Below are 17389 nucleotides of genomic sequence, written 5' to 3' on the forward strand. Positions count from 1 at the left end.
GCTGCTTCCATTTCATATAGAGTAATAAAACATGTTTAAGCTAATTTCTCCACAATGTTTGTAGCCATTTAGTACCCGCACATGAAAGAATAAAAACAGAGGTATAGTTGAACAGTAATCATGCAGCACATATATTTACTGCAATGAAAACACACACATTTGCCCTAAGCATGTGTAACGCACCCTCTTCTTTTATGAGGGAAACATTCCAGAGTTTTGGAGCTATCCCCAAATTAGGATGTCCCCTGCTTGCATCCCTCTCTAAACACAAAGACTTCAACTCAATATATTGGGGAGGGAAAATATACTTTGTCCCTTCAAATTTAACACACATGAATATATATAAGGTGACATTAAAATGAATATATCAGATTTAACTTTCCTGCCATAGCACGTTAATTTAATACTTCAAATAATTCAACTAATCCTTCAAAACTCACTCACTCAATGGTGACTCAGTCATTATGAAACCATAAATAGAGAATTGGAAGAAAAATACATATATATATATATATATCTATATAGCTGTGTGAAAAGTCTAAGACATGGGTTACAGGTCTGAATAGATATGCATTCTCATATACGTGTATGTATTGCTCTACTTCCTCGTCCGCAGCCAGCCAGCTCCACTCCTCACCAAATTTGTGACCTGCAAGAAACAGCAAACAGAACTTGTACTCAGTGTCTGCAATGTAAAAAAAAAAAAAGTAACCTCTTGTTTTCAGCTAAACATAAGGTTAAGTATTTCTCATTCCTCAACGACAGGACGGCTCTTGTTCAGTGGTGTTACGGAGAAAATTGCTATTCTCCTCCCAACAAGGTAGATAACATATTCATTGCAGCATTCACCACAGCGTATGCTAGGGATGTAACGATACCAAAAACTCACGGTACGATAATATCGCGATAACAAGTCCACGGTACGGTATTTATCGCGATATTGAATAATAAAGGGAAGAAGAAAAAAATCATAATTTTTTTTTTTTCAATAAAACATTTTTTTATTCGGAAAATATTTCTTTATTACATAATAAATCTGATTTTTACAGCCTTTTTGTAGGATAGCAGTATTTTAAAGTGTCAAAAACAAAGTGACAGTAACAGACTGGAACAAGAAAACCAGTGTTTTTGTACCTACTGGTACTACCCAACAAAGTAAGCATTTTCTTTATGCCACTGCATCTCACAAATAAACAAGGACATTTAATAATCAGACCCTGCAATAAAATAAATCAAGTTTCACTTTAGTTTTTCAAGTAACTCAACTCAAACTCACTAGTCACTCACTCAGCATCATCAGACAGGTTTTTAGGAATATGAGAATGTCCACATTTCCAGGTATTTATAAGCTGGGGTGTTTGGGCATTTACAATATCCCCTGCTCTGGAAACAACTCTCTCGCTTGGTACTGATGTTGCTGGGACACCAGTGGTCGCGTTAACCGAATATTTTATTTAACAATGACGGAAAAATCTGAAAGCAGTCTGTCATTTTGACAGATTAGAACAAACTCGGAACAGCGCCAACGTTTCCCCGCAGCGAGGCTCTGGTGTTATGCCGTGTTATGCATGCCCTCCAAAAGGAAATGATATAGTTCCCAAACCGTACTTTGCCGTACAGATCAATACATGTCTGGGAGGTTTTGCTTCACGCTGTGCGCGTCCCGCGAGGTGCATGCACACACGGCATAACACCGCCCCCCCCCCCCCCCCCCCGTTGACAGTTCACGAGCATGCTCTATCGTGAACTGTTCAGACCCGACGGGTAATAAGGGATTATGATGGATATTTTACGATCCTGTCTGTCAAAATGACGGACAGCGAAAAAGTCTAACGCCAGGCTTATTGACATGGCGAGATATAACTATATGGTTGGTACTTGTCAATGTCTCTAGGTGTGTAAATGTAGCCCTGTAAATACGATGTCCTTTTGTGTTATCTGTTGTTTTATTTTCATGTTGTAACCTACTTGCTGCCATGTTGGACAGGTCTCTCTTGAAAAAGAGATCGATGATCTCAATGGGACCACCTGGTTAAATAAAGGTTTAAAAAAAAAAAAGTGTTTAAAATTTTTTTTTTATTTTTTTTAAATTATTATTTTTTAAAGATCGCGGTAGATTTTGTCAGTCTCACGACGGTATTGGGAAATGTATTTACCGCGATACCGCGATATTCGGTATATCGTTACATCCCTAGCGTATGCCAGACTGAAACTATACAGTGAGTTGGAGAAATTACAGCACAGAGTTTTCTACTACGACACAGATAGTATAATCTATGTGACAAGACAGGGGGAGACTCCACTGCCCATGGGGGTTTATCTGGGGGATCTGACAGATGAACTGGGGGGCGACACGATTGAAGAGTTTGTTTCAGCACGCCCTAAAAGTTATGCTTACCAAATCAAAAATCAGAAAAAGGTTGTGATGAGAGTGAAAGGGATCACACAAACGCACGAATGTTGTGAACGAGTGAACTTCGACAGTCGAACAGATCTGGTGGAAGGCTACGTTCAAAACTCTGTGAGGGGGAGGGTAATTGAGGCTCCGCAACACAACATTGTACGGAATAAAGAGGGTTTCGTTTTGAGAAATGTGTCATTCACCAAAAAGTTCCGAGTTGTGTTTGATAAGAGACGTCTGCTAGACGGAGGAAATACTTTGCCTTTTGGGTATTGAGAAATAATAAGAAGAGACAAAAATGTTTTCACCCAGCCAAATTGATTTTGAGCCCAGACTACGTGTTCCTTTTTCTTGTTTAGTAGTTGGCCCCAGTGGGTGTGGAAAAACTTTTTTTTTCAAGAATGTATTGCAAAATTGTATTCATATGATGGATGTACAGCTTCAAAATATTGTATTGATTTATACTTCTTTCCAGCCCATGTATGCAGAACTGCAGGAAAAGAATAAAAATATGAAATTCATCAAAGGTCTGCCTGAATCATTTGAAGACGAATCTCTATTTCCTCCTAATCAGAGTCATTTGATTATATTGGACGATGTTATATTTCAGGCCTCCGAGCATCCGGAAGTGGTCAGACTTTTCACCCAATACCGTCATCACAGGAATATGAGTGTTATGATGCTTACACAGAATGTTTTTCATCAGGGGAAAAATAGTCGTACCATTAGTTTGAATACTAATTACATGGTCTTGTTTAAAAAACCCCGAGACAGATTGCAGATGAACATACTTGCTTAGCAAATATACCCTGGCAATAAATCATTTTTCCTACAGAGAACCGAAAACTTGAAACAGTATGTCAGCCCGTTTAAAACGAAACATGCCGATGCTGAAGGCCATTTGTAACGCCAAGCCCTCGAAGCGCAAGGATATACTCAAGAACTGCTCCACGGATTTTCTTCAATCACTCTGTGAGCTGTCTTTAAATCTTCTAAAGGGTAACATTCCACTATCTGGCGCTCAGTATAACAAACTGAAAAAACAAAAGAAGATTATCAAACTCTTGGCCAATAAAAAGGCCAATTTTAAAACTAAATTTAAGGCCTTAAGAAAGCAATCTGGAGGCTTTCTTCTGCCTCTGCTAGGTGCTGTGATTCCCGTTTTAGCGCAGCTTTTAGGAGGACTCATTCGATCATGAGTCAAAAGATGTTTTTGTTATCACCTCACCAGTTTAATCAACTCAATCAGGCGGGTGTAACTAACCCCCATAGTAAGGAAACAATGAGACGCACTGCCGAAGATGCTCTGGATGAAAAAATGAGAGCGGTGTTAAACGAAACAGGACCCTCTTAGGAAAAAATAAGAAAATACAACGGCTTGCTGCAGCGATATCTCACCTTACTCAAACAAGACGGGAAGGAGGAACGACATATTGCTTTAACTCTACCCGAAGACACGGGGTTGGTAAAAGGAGAAGAAAAGGATGACATGTCCAATGATAAAATAAAGAACGAGGTACTTCAACACCTCCCTAAGCGTTACCGTAAGAATGCAGAGTACATTATGAGTAAATTAGTCACGAGTACAGATGGATGGACCCCCACTGGGATATTTGTAGAAAAGGGTACAGCTGTAAAAGGTTCACACATGTTAGATTTATTTAGACATCTGTCGTCCTCGTATAAAACAAATGTCCAGGAGCCTAAAGGCTGTTTTTTTTTTTTAGATAGTATGAATGAGCTCAACATTCCTTTATCAGCTTTTCAAAACCTACACGCTCGTGAACAATATCGTGTAGTCAAAGAGGGCGACCTATATGGAGAAAATATGTCCAAAAGAAGAAGAAGAAGAGGAAATAATAAGTCATCTCCAACGACCCTCAGCCGTGAGGTGTCAGGAACCATAGACACCGCAGATGCGGAAGAACCTCAGAGTGCCCCTCTTAAGAAGAAAATAATAAGGAAAGATAGAAAAATAAGCCCCAGCTGGTCACATTTTACCCCATAAAGTTGTATTCTATTTTTGTTTTCAATAAAAGACAGAGTCACCTGAATTAATTTTGTCTTCAGACCTTTTTATTTTTATTTTCTACATTTTCTAACAATCTTTAAACATTTGTAGAGAGCAAACACTGTGGTTAAAATGAGTGTCTTTATGACGTCTCTCACACCGTTGGTATTTTTTCACAAAATTAGTTACAGCAGCATCATTTTTTATCACATCATCTTGATACAGAGACAACACGTTTTCGTAAGACAACCCAGACGCTCTTTTACACAGGTAGAAAACACAATGCTGACCACAGGCTGTAGACATGACATTCTGAAGCTGTTGATTGTGGTGTAAAATAGTTTTACATTGTTTTTCTAGAAATTGGAGGATGCTTTTGGGGTAATGACTAAAATCGTGAGGAAAGCCAAAAGAATCAAAAAAAGTTCCCACATCGTCCTCCTCTAAGCTCACTGCTAGCCAGTGTTCTCCCGGCATATGGGAGGGGTGGGTATTTACAATCATGTATACAGGGTATCTAAATAATTGTTTTACTCGGGGTAGCTGATCTGACGCCCACACCCCACCAAAAGAGTCTCCCACCAAATGACGTAGCAGACTATCCAATTGATGATTATTCATGGTGTAATATCTTCTTAGTAATAATCTACCAACACTTGACGTTTTGAATTAATCTCCAGAATCGAATCAAAACAAGAATATACGATTAAAGTGGTAGTCTGTGGTAGCGGTACTCGAAATCTCATTTCAAGTCTTAAACTACCGCTTGTAATCGGGGACAATGCGTCAGCATCTTCCCCTGCAGTGAGTTTAAATACGAATAACGAGTATCCTTGTTCGAAATCCTCTCGGTCGATACACAGAGGTAAGTCTTTCATGCCGTAAACATGTTGTAAAACTCTCTGACTGAAGACCCCTGGTTAAATTGAGGTTGGAATGCTTTGGCAGGTACTTGCCTACCGTCCTGACACAAAGCCAGATATTCCATATCATTATGAAGGAAATTCAAAGGTGAAAGCGTTCTCCTTCCGGTGAAGGCTTCGTGATTTACCATACCCAATACTATTTATTTAGGCATATTACCCAGAAAGAGATTTTCTTGGGTGCATATTCTGGAATTCACCGGGATGCTGTATGTTTTGATATTCACACGAGATAAAGGATAGAGGGCGTTCCCTCTCATCAGAGCCGCAGCATGACCTAAACGCACAGCAGGGGAGATGGTGGCTTTCTTGATAAAAAGTGAGGCCCCCAGTATTTTTAGACGGTATGTCGAATCATTTGCACACATGAGAGTAAACGCATCGTTAGATCTGGTGAGCTTGATTCTCAAATCTACAGAGTTCAGGAGAAGCCTCTTGCTGAAAAATATATCGGTGTGTAGGGCCCCCATTAGATGGAGTTCTCGAGATTCAGCTGTGAATACAGCTCTCTTTACTAGACCCCTGTTAGGGCCATTGGCGATCACTATGGAGTTCATAGCTCCCGCGGTGTCTTTATAAAATAAACCGGCAGTGAACTGAGTTTTTAAAGTAGAATCAGAGTAATTCAATAGCGTTTCAATCATCGCTCTTTAAGGATGAGTCGAGCTGGACTGAGAAATCAGCCTGTCCCCTAGAATAACGTCGCATTGGTTAAAAAATGTATTCAGTGGATAATTAACGAGGGCCACGGGGGCATCAGCTGCCAGATTAGTCCCATCGGCGTTGGTTATTTTGATCCTGAGATTATCCTGAGTTATTTTGATCCTGAGATGCATCAAGATGCATCAAGATGCATCAAGATGCATTCATATCGAGGTATTTATCCCCGTCCCGGGAATGAAAAATTCAATGGGTCCGTCATCTGTAATGGCAGACAACGGAAGGACCTCTGTGTAGTGTTTTTCATTGATAGAAAGCTGCGTCATGGGAGCCGAAAATAAATCCAGCTCTGCCATACTGCATTCAGCAGATTTGTGATGTAAAAGAGCCATATTTAACACTCTAAAATATATCTCTCCCCAATACGTTCCTTCTTCGGGGGTGTTTTTTCCCTAATGATTTTCTCTTGAATGTGTGCTTCCCCTTTTTAATGCCGGCCGGAACCCGTTTTCCTGGAGGTCTCTTCCTGGCCCTTCTTGCTAAAACCATCAGATCTCCTGCTCCTTCTTGAGACCCCTGATCTGATTGGCTGCTAAATTTATGGACCGCCTTATTGATAACATCTGATGCAATATTTTTGGCCGCCGATTTCAGATGAGGTTTAGCTATGGCAAATCCCTTTCTCACCAGAGGGGCTACAAAACGAAATAATCTGGAGAATATAGAACCAATACCTCGGCCGTACATCACTGGTGTTCCATAAAAACCAGACAAGGACCCCCCAGCTTGATTTTCATAGTAACTCACAAAACGGTGTGGATCGTGATGAATCATCGTTTTGCAAAAGATTGCCCGGCTTTTGAAGGTCGGAAATGAAGTTTCACTACACTCTTGCCGTAGGTAAACTTTATCGGCTCGTTCTGATCGTTTTTTATCTCTATCTGTATATTCTCAATATGCGTTTTGTTACCGGCAAGTAGTACGAAGGACTAAAATACTGGGTGATGGTGTCGCCGAATGTCCCTTTTTATATCTACGGTTCTCAGGAGAGGAGCAAAAGCATCAACTACCCGCTGGTGACTGACCACGTTACTATAACAGTAGAGATGAGTTACGCCTGCATTTATATCCGCGGGGTAGGCTGCTGATTTATCATCAACTTTGAGCCACTGGTCTGGTTTTATTCCAAGCATATAAGCCACGGTTTTTGGAAAGCGAAAACGATATTGTCCATCTCCTTGAAATTCAATTTTCCTGTGAATTGGACTATAGTACAAACTAACACCAGAGTCAATTTTTTTGAAGCAGGACTCGAGTTCCACCATGACCTGACTTATGCTACTATAGTAACCTCCTCGAAACATTTGAAGCTTTACCTTGCTCACTATCTCGGGGGCTTTTGATTTCTTTATCCATTGAAAATAGGCTACTTCTAAAGGCATGTTATACCGGGTGTGGGGGTATGACATTTCTGTCATGGCGACCTGCCACGAACCGTCCAAGTGTAAAGGTTGTGCTAGGTTTACCTGATAACTAGAGCTTGTATTGTTTTGAAATACATCAAGGCTGGCATTGGACGGCAGCGTAATGTAGAACCCTTCATTTATCTCCATGGCTGTAATGAAGGACTGAGCATTGAGTCTGTTTGTTTTTATACATCCTTGATGGCGCCAGCCTCAACCCAGCTGTTGAATTTCTCGGGCCAGTTCTTCCAGCATACAAGCATTTGTTTTTTCCCTTTCACCACACGTCTTTTCAGAATTTTCTCCACTTGAAAAGCCTTGTCACTAGATACCTTCACTTTTTGTAACTCTTTCTCATAACAAGTCCCCTTGATCTCTTCTCCATCATAATCTTTGAGTTTGTAAACAGGTGGTTGACGAGGTATGCCTTCAGACACCGTAAATAATTTGTCCGTATAACTCTGCTCATATTTTTTATCAAAGACCCCTCTCAATTTGGATATTCTTACAAGCTCCCCCTCCTTAAAGTTCATTTCCGTAGCAGCTTTTTTACGATGGCTGGAGGGGGTGAACAGGTTGCGAAACACTTGAGCCGCATTTTCCTTGGTCACCTGCAGTGGTGTCATTTTAATACTGCGATGATAACTATTATTGTAACTTTCAATTAATTCAGGTAAGACGTCTATATATCTACGAGTGTTTTTAGCTGTAAAATACCTCCACACTTTAGTTTTCAGCGTACGGTTAAATCTCTCTACCACACACGCCTTCATATCACTGGCTGTTGCATAATGTACAATACCTCGTTTCTTCAATAAGGCTTGAAAAACTTTGTGAAATAATTCTTTCCCGGCGTCTGTTTGTATCTTTTTAGGAATCTGACTGTGTGTTAAAATTGTATCAAAGGCTTGGGCAACCTCTATACCAGTCTTCTTCTTTATTGCCTGAGCATAGGCTTTTTTCGAAAATACATCTACGACTGTTAACAAATAATTAAAACCATCATTATGTTTGGACAGCGACTGCATATCGCAGAGATCAGCTTGAAACAGTTGTACCGATCCGAGTACGAAAACTCTGTTTCTTACAAAATGCACCCTAGACGGCTTATGCAAAGTATATGCATCCTGTTCAGATAAAAATTATCTGACTTTCTCTACATTTACTTGTTTACTACCCGTTTCAATCTGTACAGCTCTATGGAGTTTATCAACGCCCCCTAAACTCCCTGGATTAGAAGGAGTGTAATACACCCTTCGCATGACACGTTTCTCAGACATGTTCCCTGTTACAGCACCAGTGAGGTAATGAGTACAACGGTTTTTCTTACAACGCATTTTATTGATTTGGTACATATATCAAAAAAACATTTTCTCCAAACAGAGAATAAAAAAAACATTTTAAAAACACAAACGGGATTGTTAGGAAGGACACACTAGATCAAGTAAAATAAAAATAAAACAGATAAAATAAAAAAAACATACTTTTACGATCAAACTCTTCCTATTGCTGCCAAGAGTCCCAAGCTGCTCTTATGTTCTTTGTCTGGGTCTCGTCGAGCCGTTTGTAAAACTTGTCGATTTTAGCCTCAAAGAGTCTTGTGTTTCTGAGATTGTGCAGAATCGCCTCAGCAGCTCTAAAGACTCTCCTCCCCGACACATGAAGGTGGTCCTGGTGTAGAGCGTCCCGAATGGCTGGAATGAAACGAACGGTCCACAGTCTCTTTACAGGGTGTCCGCGGGGTCTTAAAAAGTATTAAAAGTTGATAAATCAATTTAGCGAAAATTAAGGCTTTTAAAAAGTATTAAACGGCATTTTCCAAGGTATTAAGAAGTCCCACAGCAACGACAACATGAAACACCCTTTAATTTACTGAAATGACATGTCGGGAAACCCCCTCAAGGCGGCCCCATGCATAGTGCGCCGTAAAATGCTGCTTCTTATTTTAAGTTTCGTTGCCTTGCTCCGCTCTGTGGGGTGGGGGGGGGGTCCCAAGGTGGGTAGACCGGCCCACGCAACTCTCTGGGGGTCCAACGGCTCCGTGTGTAAGCCCTATATGATCATTTTCTGATAACGATGAAATAGCCCGCCTCCCTCTCCCGCGTCTCCTGCTGCTGCTGGGCTGTCAGAAGAGGGGGAGGAAAAGAGAGGCAGGCACCGTTTATTAAATATTCTTATATAATTATACAGAGAACAGAGTCGTCATCAATTTGTTTTAAAGCTCAATAAATAACAAAGAAGACCTCTGATCGGCACTTTTCTAATTTTGTACGGAAGATTTAAACTTTAACGGAACATTTTTTTTAACGGAAACTCTGCCGCACGGTCCCCTCGTCCCTTGGAAGAGGCCGAGAGGTGGGTGTTTTTCATCTGCTGGTGGACTACCTGAGAGATATACAGCAGGAGAACACGTCGTCCACCGCGGAGAATAAACAGAAGGGCAACCATGGCAACCACGCTCCGGGGTCTTCTTCGCTGCTTTGATGTATTTTGTGGCGGCAGCAGCGCCACTTACAGGCCTGACATATGTACTACAGCGTTTCCAGCATTTCCAGCGGTCTAGTGTGAACGGACACATTAATGAATCAAATGCGGAACGGAATACTTTTTTGCGTTCGCGTATGCGTCCTCGTGGGGCCGGGGTCTAAGCTAAACTATATCCGGTCACAGAGATCTGCTATTTTAAAGTAAAGTCAACACATATAGACCCTAAATATAGTTTATATTAAGAACGAGAAAAGTCTTAACATATATATCGTTTTTTGTAAACATATGACAAATGTGTGAGGGTGATGACGTCAGAGCATCCTCCTATGTGCCAGGGCTTAGCCCCGGACAGCCCCAGCCCAATTTAACCCCTGGGTATTTGTGAGGGAGCTCCTATATGGCATTACCCCGCTAAAGCTCACCAAAGTTTAATATATTTCATAGTTCAAAGTTTTGTCAATTGTTTAATTTATTGGTCAAATACTTGTTTCTAATGTTTTCTGAGGAGTTTTACTGGAATGTAAGAGCACAGAGTACAGAAGCAACAGAGCAGCATACTGCATTAAACCTGACCTTCACAGAGAGGTTGAAGTTCATGTGGAGAGGAGGCTTCAGTAGTCTGTCTGCACTCTGTTTAGTTTTGCTGTCTTACAATCAATATAGTCAATGTGAGGTAAAGTGTGTCGCCAATGTAACCGGTTAGAACTCAAAGTTGCGATGAGGTCTTAAAATGTATGGAAAGGGTCTTAAAAAAGGTCTTTAAAAAAAGCTATTAAATTTGACCCAAGGATTTCTGCATATACCCTGCTTTACCACTTCATCATATTTTCGATCCAGATAGTATTCTTCGGTTGGAAACAAACACTCATGTTGAATTTGACTGGGATGGTCGACTTGACATCCGTAACATTTCTCCTTTCTGTACAGATGTAGCACCCTGTCCAACAGATGAACCACTACAGCTTTTACCGTATTCAGGAACGAAACCGTCCTAGCACCTTCTGCAGCATCACCCTCTGGAGCATAAGAAAAGCATGGCGATTCAATGCCTGCTACCGGGGAGTGTGAAGAAGCTGTTGATTTCCCTGGAGACACGGATGGAGTAGATGGAGGTTGATCCATATCCAGCCAACCAGTAACATCAACGGCAGCAACACCATAGTCGATATAGGGTTTCCAGATTGTTGGAGATGATGGGGGTCCTCCAGGCGTTTGTTCCAGGCTGCAACTCGCGGGGAGAGACTTGTTTTTTCTCAGATCCATGGTTAGTGTTCAGTGAATGTCTTTGAGCGGTCCTTACTTTTAAATGATCTGGGGAGGGGGGTGGGACTTGTTATGCTGAGTGGGAGGAGGAGTCATCTGCAAAGGTGAGAGTCTTTTTCACCAGTATAATGTCCATCGATGTCTGACTCTGTTTAAAAAGTTCTTTAAGCTTTGTAGATTTCTCATCAATCATTTTCAGCCAAGCAGTCAGAGGCACCCGCAAGGATGTTTGAAAAACCCTGCATGTAGAGTTGAAATACTCCAAAACAAAATCATCAGAGGGGTCCTTCCCCTGCGTCAGCAAACGACTTGCGCGGTAATACCATCGCCCAGATGGTCCGCTTTTAGTTTCCCAGGCGTTGCTTGTCAGGACTCTTTTCACTTCAGGCAGCGGGGGGATATTTCCTTCTTCTTCCTCCACATTGAGTGGTAACGGTGAAAACTCTTCTTTGATCTTTGTTTGCGTTTCTTTGCTTTTTGTTGCACATATCTTGTACACCAATGGTTCCACGGTGGTTTATTGATGCACTACTGCTTCCGATACAATAGTTGAGTGGAGATCTCTGGAAGACACCAGAGTTAAAACAGCCCAATCTGTTGAGGTCAACGTCGCTTTAACACTGTGGGGTCCATACGTTTCTCCATTCTTCAGATTTTAGAAATGCAGTTCATTCGCCATATAGTTGAATATGTATCCCCAAACATGTTCATTTTCCAGAAGCCATTTCTCTTCAAGATCTTCGACCGGAGGTGTTTGAACCCGGCACAGATACTGCATCCGTTTCTTGATTGGCGCTCCGGACGGATGGCGGTAAGTTGTCACATGCGTCTCGCTGATTAAACCCATATCGAGGCGTCTCTTGGCCATTTTTTCTTTTTGGAAAGATGACTTGATGATTGGAAATGACTGGCTTTTTATTTGCACGGGGTTCTTTTTTTTTTAATCTCACCCCACCCCCTCGGTCTTCTGACATCACATAATTGGGGCGGACCCTTCTGTCACTTTTATGCATACTAATGTGATGGAAGCGGCATTTTGTTTTAATAGAGTTGGGGGCGGGCCCACCTGTCACTTTTTATGCATACTAATGTGATTGAAACCTTTTTTATTATACACCATAAGGCGCAACAGTGGGGGCTTTTCACACCTGTGAATACACATCACCCCCCTCCTATCGACGGATCTCACACCTACTTGGGATATCACACCTACTTGAGATCTCACACCTCGAACAAAGGGGAGGCGGGACTTAGCTCATTAGCATAAGTAGGGAGAGGTGTGACCTGTCACAGCACCTGTCACTTTCTATGCATACTAATGTGATGGAAACGGGTTGAATATTACTACTGATAGCCTGTGTTTTCTCTAAGTTCGCTCTCTTTTCTTCATGCTAGCCAAGGGGTAAGACCTCTCCCAGCGAGAGGAACTGGAGCCGGAGTAATCCGGATTACTCCGTGATTGAGGTTGTATTTGTGTTGTATATTTTACCATTAAAGCAGGTTATTGTTTAACCCTTATCCTGGTGCTTTGACTTTTCCTTCTTTTAAAACAAACTCATAGAAGAACGCGCGGAGCAGAGGTTCTGCCCCAACAGTGTTCCAAAAATATATTCATTAACTGTAATCAGATTACTTGTTTTAAATATATAGCGCTAGATACAGTTAGTTTTGTATTCTGTTACAAATCTAACCATGCTTGTAACACACAACTTAGATAAACAATTTGAAAAAGAATAGAATAAGCAAGTAGATAAAAGATGAATCTATAGTGGCTAAAAAAGGTGTCTTTGTTTTGCCTATTAACTTAGAACTGAAGTAATAAAGAATAGGAAGACTGTTACCATTAATGGGTTTAACATTCACATGTTTCAGAATTCCTGACCATATAGACACTCAGCTGTTTTATTTTGTCACTGTTATGGAAATCCTAGACCTAGTCAATACTGTGGAGATATACAATTAGAATGATCAATCAATAAACTGGTGAAACAAACAGAGTTGTCTTTCTGGATCTTTATTCGAGGCGCCTCGAAGGCACAAGTCTCACAGAGTACAGGGTAGTCTGCAGGAGTGTGCGCAATAGTCACAGAATAGCAAAGCTTATATACAAGATAGGGCGGGCAGACAGAGTTTTTGTGTAGCCAGGCGGAACGCCTCAGAAATCTGCTTTCACACGGATGTCTCATATTGTTATTAGACACCTGTGTCCTTGAGCTGTAGAAAGTATAATGGTTATCAGAATATGGAAGTTCAAACTTTATGTGAAGAGGAGTAGTTTCAACATAGTCTGCCAAATCAGCTCTGTGGCCTTGAAGCGCTTGAGAATAATAATCCTCATTAGAGACAACAGATAAAACAGCAAATATGAAGAAATAGTACAGTAGTGTTAGACAATGCTTTCAGAAGCATTTGGTTTTACCATATAAGGCAGGGGTCACCAACCTTTTTGTCACGAGGGCTACTTCAAGGGTACTGAGTAATATGAAGGGCTACTTGTTTGATACAAACTTCCTGAATAACATAATTGCACGGTTCACCTTTAATGATAATATTATTATTAATAATAATCAGAATACATATTAATTTACTGTATGTGAAGGACTGTCTGATCACATGTTAATGTTAATTATTCCTCACAATAATTATTAACAATGATTTACCATTGCTATAGCAACCCCATTGTTTTGTTATGAAAATGTATCTATATTTATACACATTCTCGCGAGATCTATCAGGGGTCGTTGTAATGCTGCGTTCACACCGAACGCGACTTCGCTCTAATCGCTTGAGTTTCACCGCTGCTGCCAGCTGTGTTTACTCGCATCATTCAAACAAGACGCGCTGGCTCGGGAGCTACAACTACAACAAAATGAACATATTTTACCGTGATTAAATTGTAATACACGTTTCTAAATGATGCCGAAGTAACAACATGATGATACCGTTTAGTAAAAACCATAAATTAATGCTTGACAAGTCTGCACACAAGACAGCAGGCGAAAAACCTTTTAAAATGCTTGTTTTCTGAATGGAGATTGGGTCGACCAGGCTAAGCTAACGTTGCATATGCTCATTCCACACTCATAACAACGGCCTACAGACATAAATAAACCAGCGACTGCATTCGCCATGACACAGACAGTCTGTGGTTTGTACTTGTTTAACTTTTGTCCAGTTTCTGAAAAGATATGAGGAGCTGTGATCTCTGTTTGCTAAGTGCTAACAGCTAACTGCTGATGTTTTCTGGTTGAATGTCAGTGGCAGGCTGAGATCCTCACCACTGGTGTGTGTGTGTGTGTGTGTGTGTGTGTGTGTGTGTGTGTGTGTGTGTGTGTGTGTGTGTGTCTGTTTGCGGTGTGGTGATGAGGCCCATGATCGTAGCTGCTCATGCTAGCTTGTCTCAGCTAAAGGTGGAACGGAGATTTGGTGCGTGGAGTTAAACTCTGAACCTATCTGGGGTCCGAGTTCAATTTCACGCACCAAATCTCCATTTCACTTACATATGTACATACAAAATGTGTGCTTTTAAAATGTTATATTCAATATTGTCATTTTAAAAATTAAAAATGTATTTAATACTTTTTTTAGACGGAGCTCCATGGTGACTTGTGCTATATTTAGAACATGCACGCGGGCGACCAATTTCCCCTCTGCGGGCGACTTAGTGCCCGCGGGCACCGCGTTGGCTACCCCTGATATAAGGTAACATAAGAAATTGCTGCTACATCACCCGCTGGGGGAGAGATTTACATTGAGTTTTTCTCAGTAGCTGATTTGCTGTGATTACAGCAGCATTGGATAGTTGTGCGCCACCTTTGGGTTGTACTCTGAATCAGTGTGTTGGTGAAAAGTTGCTCATTACAGAAACAGAAGAAGGGTGCAAAGAACGCCTCTCTGAGGAGGTATTGACATTTTTGCCTGTGCTTCGTTGTCAAGGCAACAGTGGTGTGAAGAGGTACTGCGGTTTTGGGGAATTTCTGCTGTACAGAGGACAACGTGTGTCAGCCAAGTGATTCCTTCCCTCATCCCAATGCCAGAGAGAGTTTCCTTGAAGCCCACTGACCAGGGCCGGTTCTAGCTTTTTGGGGACCCTGCCACTGACTACAGCTGAAGAGGACAATGAATCATTGACTGTTCCCAATATGACAAGATCTTGAGACAGGCTTGTCTCAGTCTGTTCAGACTCTGAAGAAATCATGCAATGATTTTACAGCATAACTGTGCAAGAGTTTACCAGAAGGTGGTGTTGAACGATATGCTTAGTGTTTAGGAAGGGAGGCTGATTGTTTAATTATGGTCTGGAATACTGAAAAGATTAAAGTTTAATATCCTTGTTTGGCAAACAAGACATCTGATTATTATGTCACACATGATAATCTTGACATAGTGAATAGCTATGGGTAAAAAATGTGGTTGTTATACCATTGTTATCATGAACTAAAAATAAATAGGGAAATAGTATCTGGTTAAAGATGAATGGATTTCATATCCTAGAGAGGATTAGTTATATTGTGCATACTTCACAAGGTATTTACTAATGTATTTTAAAGAACTACATTTAAAGAGATTGAATTGACTTGATAAATAAGTAATGATAAACAAGTTATATATCCCACGAATTAGTCAATTGGTAAATTCAAAATAGCAGTAAAGGGGAAACTGTTAAAGTACAATGGGAAAATCATCCTAAAACACACTGAGGCAGAAAGGGGGAGACATGACAGAGTAGAACCATGTTCTTCAATCTTTACATCATATTAATAAGTTATTCTTTAACAGATTTGTATTCACCTGTGAATAGAGAAGTGATCTCATTTGTTATAATATTGATCACCATTAAAAGGATATTTTTAGGAACCACTCTATACGACAAATCTTTATTTGTATGGATAATGTTGAAGGGAAAACTAGTTCTGAAAAATTATAGTATTTCATTTGGAGGTATTGGTTTCACCATTGTAACATATATTACTATACGAGAACTTTTTAGGGGGAAGTAACTGTTGTTTGTAGTCCATAATGTAGTGTTTAAAATGGAGTAAAAGTAGAAACAGCAAATTTGATTTTGAAAAAGCCATATAATTGGAAGGAATGTGGGGTCACTGAACCCATCCTGCTGTGGTTTTCAGGTCTTACTTGCAGCTTCACAGGGAGCGCAAGGCATCAACTACAAACCATTGATGAAATTACTTCTGTTTTTTAATCCCTGATGAAGGGATTCCATACACAGCTAAAGACTTTAACATTGTTTTTTAAGTAGACCGGAATTGAAGATAAATGAGTATAATGAGCTATGAAGTGCAGAGCTACACAGATCCTAGTAATGGTTTGACTCAAGATAATAGTTATGTACACAAGTTTCTGAATTAGATCTATTAGACATTGTACTAATAATTAGGTGTAAATTAATTGCAGTAGTAGTACTATAAGGAAGTGAGTTTTGTACCAAGTTGCAGGAAATGTGGGAAGCAGCCGTCCCGATGACAAGTTAGAGATATCTGACAATTAAAGTTGTAATCACGAAGTAATAAATGATGGCGCTCCATATATGACTGATTTTTGTAGACAGAGGATACTGGCCCATGCTGAAATATCAAAGTCTCTGCAGAGCACGACACATGGCCCAAAAGACTGAGACCAAATGACCTTTGACCCTGACTGACAGTGTGACTTGAGAAAAGCACTGTCAATGACTGACTCTGGGGTTGACCTGACCAAGAGATTACAACCTGACAGTGTGAGCGTGAATGTATGTCTGCATGTGATCAGTGCAGCTGCATGATTCTAAAACAATGACTAACCAAGCATGTTTTTAGACTAACACATTATTCTGGAGCTCCAAGGGAAACGAGAGGTTTCCTAAAAAATGTTGACATGTTTCTAATATTGATTAAGTTATAACAGGTAACACAGATGTAGAATCAGTGGCCAAGGGGCTACTGTGAGAGATGTAATTCCAGAATGGAATACTGAAGAAGTTGACCTGTGATAATGAAACAATTTTGTAATATTTCAACAGGTATTAAAGTAACTGAGGTTTGAAATGTAGAAAGAACATATTACAGTTAAGTTAAAATATAGTAATGTAATGAGATATAATTTAATTTAGACAACATCTTGTAACTAGCCTGGTAAAGAAGTAAAAGCCATAGACTTTATTGTTTAGATCATTATGGGGATA

At 40.5% G+C, this 17389-nt stretch overlaps 1 long non-coding RNA gene across 1 annotated transcript in view; it reads right to left on the minus strand.

The window, feature by feature from the left end:
• Positions 1 to 16658: 16658 nt before the first annotated feature.
• The window catches only part of LOC307034437, a 3366-nt gene continuing 2635 nt past the window's right edge, over positions 16659 to 17389 (minus strand). Inside the window, exon 2 of the long non-coding RNA XR_013806906.1 lies at positions 16659 to 17389. This exon is cut by the window's right edge and continues 655 nt beyond it. This is a non-coding gene — a long non-coding RNA (uncharacterized lncRNA).

The sequence above is a fragment of the Notothenia rossii genome, assembly GCF_949606895.1.
Source record: "Notothenia rossii genome assembly, chromosome: 3".
Classification (NCBI taxonomy): Eukaryota; Metazoa; Chordata; class Actinopteri; order Perciformes; family Nototheniidae; genus Notothenia; species Notothenia rossii.